This window comes from Macrobrachium nipponense, chromosome 10 (genome assembly GCF_015104395.2).
Source record: "Macrobrachium nipponense isolate FS-2020 chromosome 10, ASM1510439v2, whole genome shotgun sequence".
Classification (NCBI taxonomy): domain Eukaryota; kingdom Metazoa; phylum Arthropoda; class Malacostraca; order Decapoda; family Palaemonidae; genus Macrobrachium; species Macrobrachium nipponense.
The window spans coordinates 41808718-41816790 of record NC_087204.1 but is presented as its reverse complement, the minus strand read 5'-3'; positions in this window follow the sequence as shown (position 1 = coordinate 41816790).

Below are 8073 nucleotides of genomic sequence, written 5' to 3'. Positions count from 1 at the left end.
CAAAAATCATTTTGACGGCAAATGAATGTCTGTTAAAGGTATCACTGGATATAGTTCACATCGGCCGGATACAGTTTGAAAAGCATCGAACTCCTGGTGATATCACTGGGTATCGTAAACAGTGGCAGAATGCGATCTTGCGAGAACTAAACTGATTATAACAGTTGGTTGCACCCAGAAAGTCCAATCAAAAGTATTTGGTTTAGTCATTTAAATAAAGATGTTACCGGATTTTCCGTAGGTTTTCTTCCACACGCACGCACACACACACACACACACAGATAGAGATATAGAGAGAGACTTTTTAGGTTTTGGCATGGAGACACTCAGAGTTAAAACAGTGGCCATGAGAAGGGAGTTTCATGCTTAGAAATTATTATATGTCTATTTTGTTGTCACTTGAAATAAAAGGCATTTCAGAACCTCTGTTATAAAAAGTCACATGGAAATCAACAAAGTCACAGGCTTAGTCTAGGAGTCCTGTTAAAAAAATATTTTCGTACGTCAGAAAGCAATAACTTATATTGCGTATATCGAGAATAAGTTTCCTTTGCTGCAAAAATTGTATTACTGAAGAATATTATGAACTTCACTTAATTAAAGTGATGAAAGTCTTTGTCATATAATCCGTAGCCACTATAAAGTTTATGACAGAATGAGATATATTTCATAAAAGAAAGCTTCACATATATATAAAACGTTTATCTGCTCTTTTAACAATTACATAATTCCCCATGAATGTGTAATTTTACAGTTAAGCGAATAAAATTAAAATGCATTATGCAATTTCTTTTACCATATCATTTTCAAATTACTGGATTCTCTTGAATGCAGATGATGTGCTTCGGCTGTGCTTAACGACATACATGAATATTTAATGACGACATACATGAATATTTAATGATCAGTAGTCAGGAAAGAAAAGTTGCTTAGAAAAACTAAAATTTTATTAAAAATATTTTTGTCATAAATTTAAAGATGTTTCTGTAACAGATTCATTGTAAAGTCACAGCCAAGAAGAAGGGATTGTGATGATTCGTCTTGTAGGTTAATTATACACGTACACGATGTATTGGTCCACAACCATAACTTCCGTACCATTCAAAGCTATGCAACATACGAGTGCAAAATGGAAACGTTCCTTGTAATAAAAAAACAAGGAACACAAAAAGGAAAAGTTCCCTGCAAAAAACAAAAAGGAACACACACAAAAAACCTTCCCTGAAAAGAAAGGAACCCAAAAAAGGAAACGTTCCCTGTAAAGAAACGAAAACAAGGAACAAAAATGAAACGTTCCCTGTAAAATAATTAAAAACAAGGAGCACAAAATTAAGACGTTCCCTAAAAAAAAAAAAAAAAAAAATACATATATATATATATATATATATATATATATATATATATATATATATATATAATATATATATATAATATATAAAACAAGGCAAAAAAATTGAAACGCTCCCTGAAAAAAGAAAGAAAAAAAAAAAGAAAAAAAAGGAGGAGGTACGAGGGACACCGAAAATGTAGTTCATCGGTGCACTCCGCTTGTGTGATAAAATCCAGGAGGAATTCGTGTAACAGCGAACGTAACGTAAGGAATGGTCCCCTCGGGTGGCTAATAACTGCTCTGGAATGACGATAAACGTTCATCTCCGGGCACTGAGTCCTTCAGCAACCGGCACCGTGTTTTGTACTGTATGCCTGCCGGGCGAACAGTCCACTCAAGCAAGGTCTGTTGGAGTCTTCGAATAGTAGGCTTATATAGCTCAACATTAATCTTTACGTCGTGGCCTTTGGGATTTTCGTAAGGAATCCGTTGACGTCATGACTTGTAGACCGTTTTCTCATTTATATTTAGATGCAAGGAATGAAATTAGCATAAATAAGTGATTGGTTAAATAGACGTAATACTAAACTGCTTTTCAGTTATTAGCAACAATGAGCTTCTAAAATTCTTAAGGAATCCATTGAAGGAAAGAGCTTTTCTGACGCAGCCAACCTTCGCTATTCTTTCGGTTCAAAATTTAATGCAAACTTTTTTACCTAATAGAATTAACTATAACAATAGTAATGATAGCGATAGTAACAGATACAGTAATAACAATGCTTTCATCTCGCTTCGATTTCCCTCAGATTGAAGCCCATTAGACGAGGAATAAAAATGATAATGATGATGTTGACGGTGATAAGACTAATAGAGACTGACGAAAATACATTCATCCCTTAGTGTGTTTATGCTTGCACGATAACCATAAAAAGGAACCGGCCAAGTTGCTTAGAGAACATGTTCTCTTTCTCACTCGACTCGATTTCATTTTGCCGACGAACCACATGTCATGGCCCCAATCCTGTGAACAAATCGTCGGACAGCAAGAATGTTTATGGGAGCTCACGTACACTCCCTGACCTCATGAGAAATTCATGGTTGTGCAGTGTTTGGTATTCCCGGTTTTGTAAAATTATATATATATATATATATATATATTATATATATATATATATATATATATATATATATATATATATATATATATATATATATATTTCTATTGAAGTCACTGGTATTATTTACTGAAACTGTCTATCTTCTTTTTTTCACTCTGAATCACTCTCCACTTCCTTCTTTTTCTCTTCAGGCAAACTTCTCAAGGAATAAGGAAAAATGATTCACGTTTGTTTCCATCTACTTTTTATAACATATGCAAATAATGTTAGTGACTTCAATAGAAATTGTATAAAAGAGGAAATATGCATAAGAATTTCTTAGTTTAACCAGACCACTGAGCTGATTAACAGCAGCTCTCCTAGGGCTGGCCCGAAGGATTAGATATTTCTACGTGGCTAGGAACCAATTGGTTACTTAGCAACGGGACCTACAGCTTATTATGGGATCCGAACCACATCGAGATATGAATTTCTATCGCCAGAAATAAATTCCCCTAATTCCGAGTTGGCATAGCGGTGAATGAACCCGGACCTTAAGATCGTTAGTCGACCACGTAACCGGCTCGTCCAACGAGGAACTTGGAAATATGCATAAATAACTTACACATATATACGTATATGTATATATATGCTAATTATGTGTATACATGTATGTATTATGTATACTTATGAATTCAAATATTAAGGCATATATAGCTCATTGATTAATTGATATTGAATACATTTTACTTTTGTGATAACTCACATCCAGATGGAATTATGTAGGATGAATCCTCTTCCGCTGACCCAGATTCGGAACTGTGGAAGTAGGTCGACACTGACTCTGACCACCCAACCATCGAGAGGTAGATAAAGTTGATATCGAACTCGCTTTACTTATTCCAGTAGAATTCGGGTATTGTGCTTAGAATCGAAGTGAACCCATTTCCACTATGATAGGTAAGCATTAGGTTTGTAATAACGTGTCTATTTAAAATAGTTGATCAGTTACAAATCTCGTACTTAGCTGTCACGTGGGAAATAGGAGTGTAATGGGCAAATTGGCAGTGGTGGTCATGTCATCTTGTCACTGCCACCATAACCCAAAAGAAATCCTTGGGTTCGAATCTTGGTAGGATAAGAGAACTTATCATATATAATACTCTTTGGTTGTAAGTTATCCCGAAGGTAAGTTAAATATTTGAATGTATGAAAATGTCATGAGCAAAGTAATAAGTTAATTATGGATAAATAGAACGTAGACACACACTGGAATCATGAATACGTTAATTCACATGTGTAAGGGTATATTGCATGGATAACATTTAGTACTCATGCATATGTTTGCATATGCACACAAGTGGACATAAATTGTGATGGCAGTAGCATGTTTGCTATACTGGTTGTCACCTGCTCAGAGAATGTAAACAACATTGAGTCTGGTCACTACTTGGATGGGTGACCTCAAATGAAACTCGGATTCCGTTAGATCTTAATTCCCGTGAAAATCTGTGGGGCGTAAAGGATGCCAAATACCTCATCCCAAAATCCTTCTGGAGGGCCACTTCGAAATAATCCTTTTTGTTTCATTCATAGACGAATGTGACTTATAACAAGAGAAATTTCCAGTCAGTTTTTGTCTACTTGCATTTCTCTTCAATGAGCCTCATAGATAAATAGATCAGGCTTCCTTATATTATAAAAAGGAATGTGGTGGTACATTTTTTCGAAACCTCATAAACTTAACCAGCCCAAAACTCACTTACATGGTAAATTAATTAAAGTAGTTTTATTTTTACGATTTAGCTTTTTGTGCTTTGATATCAACGAAATCGGTTTTCCAGTTGTGTAATACGGTAAGCTACGACAAACAGAAAAAGCAGAAAGGTCCTACGTGAATCCTAGATTTCTAAAGATCAGCAATTTAGCACGATTTTGTGGTCGTGGCAACAGAACCCAAATTGGACTTAATTACGTCGTTCTTCCCGAGAAACGGTCAGTGATCGTTACACCTTTGCTGTCTTCATTCAACTTTTTTCCTTCTTTGAAACTGGGTTTATGAATCTGGCAGTGGAAAGTTTCAGACCAACTTCCTCTTGACCTGCGTCAGTGAAAGAAAGGAGTCTTGTTATGCTGAGGTGACCGTAGCTGTGTGTGTCTGCAACAAAAGAATATTATCCGCCTAGGTTTTCTTTTCATATTATCGATTGGGCTTTTTCACGTGCAGGGTACCAGTTACCCATACTCGGGACGCATTTGCACTGCCTGATTTTATAAAATATATATATATGTATATATATATATATATATATATATATATATAGATATATATATATAATATATATATATATATGTGTGTGTGTGTGTGTGTGTGTATGATATATAATGTGTGTGTATACACACACACACACACACACACACACATATATATATATATATATATATATATATATATAATATATATATATATATATATATATATATATATGTGTGTGTGTGTGTGTGTGTGTGAGCGTGCGTTCATATCTGCATGTATATACTAAGCCCATTAACTCCTGATGTCTTTCCTTTCTTCAGTCTTGTCATTAGAATAAGTTCACAACTGTCTCTTTCAAAAACCCTTGTCAACCCTACAGTAACCTTATCCATTCTTGTGTCTTTAGTTTTGCCTCCTGTTTTCCTTACTTTCAACGTATTTTGAAGCAATCGCCGAATCTTGAAGATACTGATGCCATAGTCCATGAAGTCATTCTCTTGTTCTGACACCATCTCTCATTTTGATGGCAATGTTTTCATTTCTCTTTGCATCTACCTCTCTATTGAACAACTTTTGTTCTTGAAGATCATTCTCAGAGTCTCCTCTCTGTTTGTAATACTTCCCTTCTTTTCTCTCTTTCTTCTTGACTACGCAGTCCATCCTCCTGTACACGTGCGCATAATCTTCTTTGTCACGCAACTGCACCTCAAATCATTTCTGTTTTTACCTACACTAAATCTTAGATATCTTCATCCTGCCACTTTTTGTACTTTCTGTCATGCCTCAAGTAGCTGCAAGCAGTCTTCTGGTCTTTGGCTTGATCATGAAATTTAACAAACTGATCATTTGCTCCATTCTCCTCCGTTTCCTTAATCCTAGCTTGCAGTTCATTCGTTTTCTCCTATTAAGTCCTTGTACGTTTACATCCATCGACTTTCTCTTTCATCTGTTCTGTACTAACAGATAATGTGGCAAACACTGTTCCTCACCATTTTCTCTTTTTCGAAGCATACTTATAAATATTTTTCTTGGAAAACCATGAATTTCCAAGCAATCAAGAGCCTTTTCAAAACTATTTCCACAGTGCACCTCATGCGATGCATTGTAGGCGTTACTTGAGGTTGTTTGTAGCCTGCCTTCGCCCCCTAGCTGCAACCCATTTCGTTCCTTTAGCTGTACCTCCTTTCATATTCTCTTCCGTTTTACTTTCCACCCTCTCCAAACAATTGATTCAGCGCTGAATGACCTCATAGGTCCCAGTGCTTGGCCTTTAGTCTGAATGCTATAATCAGTTCAGTTCAGTTTAGGAACTCCATACCTACCATATGAGAAGTCAGAAGAAGGACAGCAGAGTAGGTGCAAAGTTGCAGGAGAAGAAAATAAGTCCTGGTTCGATTATGGAGTTGTTTTGTCAGCAGAGGATACTGCAGATAATGGAGAGAAACCGCAGAAACTAGTAAAAGAGTTTGAAAGTGTGTGAAAAAAGAGAATGCTGTGAGCAGTGACTCTAAATATGGGTAGTAGAACAATGATAGCGTTCAGTCGTACGAGTATTTGGAAGTAGATGTTATGGATGTCAAGGATGAGAGAAGAAAGTCACAGAATACGTGAAGCATGAAAGGTATTACCTCGGTGTGTGCAAAATAGAGAGAGGGTACTTCTATTGCTTAGGGAGGCAAATGTGGACAGGTGTGATGAAATTGCTGCACTATCTTTCGTATATGGAGGGTGAAATATGGTTGACTTAATATCCAAATCTAGTTGAATGACACAAAAGTTAAGTTCCGTCTACCACAACAATTTTGCTGTGGTTCAAGTGACACTAAGTACTCTTTAATGAAGGGGCTTCCTTAAGATGCAATTGGAGTTCAAATGGGTTGTACATTTTCCTGATTTATAGTAAGTCAATTTGGTTAGGATGGGAAATGGATACATAAATACAGTAATCTTGAAAATAGGAGAGAGAGAGAGAGAGAGAGAGAGAGAGAGAGAGAGAGAGAGAGAGAGAGAGAGAGAGAGAGGCCTAGATTTCTAACTGACAGGGCATATTAGAAACGTGATGATGTATCCATCAACATGCAAAATTGATGTTTGTTAAATGATTTCCCTCACAGATGGCATTAATATCTGGCAGCTTATTTAATTCCACTTTTATTACAGGGAGCCGTTGACGAGAAATTTAATTGTCAGGTGTTTGATTCTAAGATATTTGCATAAAAGAACATTTGATATTTATAACTGTGCGTTGATTACATAGTATACCATATATATATATATATATATATATATATATATATATATATATATATATATATATATATATATATATATATATATATATATATATATTATTATTTTTTTTTTTTTTTTTCCCTTCCTGACATCCTAGAGTAGAGAAAGCTATGCCACTGTTGCCTTCAGGGGATGAGTTACTTGTGCCTTACGTGTACTATTTCTTCATCCCTAAGGGTCCATAAATCTTCACAGTGACGCGCCTTGGCATCGGGTACTTCATATGCTTCCCAAACCATTGCCCAATATTGCACTGAAACCATCCGTTTAAACTTTGAGAGTATGGATTTCAATAGGTGTCGACCTGAAGGTAATGCTTAACCAAATTTAAATTAACGTGATCATGGACATCACTACTCACTTGTACAGCGTGAGACAGTTACTGGATTTAGAATAATATTGGTTCCTTAAATAAGATGTTTGACGTAAATGTTCTTATTGTGTATTCATTTTCTGTTTATTCTTTCTTCTCTCTTCTATCTCTTGCCTTCTGCACCAGTTCTTGGTCATTCCGTAATCCACACATACGCAAGCACACACAAAACCACTTGCACAAACACAGACACGCGCACTCGCATGTATATATGGTGGACTAATTAATATTTATATATATTATATATATATATTAATATATATATATTATATATATTTGTGTGTGTACGCATGGATGGCTTTGTATATATATATATATAATATATATATATATATATATATATATATATATATATATATATATACATATATTAGGGATGCACCAATACCAAATTTTTGGCCGATACCGATACCAACTTCTAAAGCCAATACCGAAACCTGTTACCTCCATATTACTGTTATTTAGGAGAATATATATTGTTACTAAAATAATTTTTGTTCGCTGGTTATCGTATATTAAAGGTTCAAAAGTTGAAAGATCACATAATAGGGTTATATAAACTCCACGTGTCTACTTCCAAGCTGCAGCAGTAGCAGTACAGTAACTCATTGCACCATTCACTTATACCATATTTGTACTGTACCCATGTTAAAATCAGTTACCCAACCTCCACAGAATGGCAATAACTCATTGCTGATAGAGATAGACGCAACCATAGTTAATT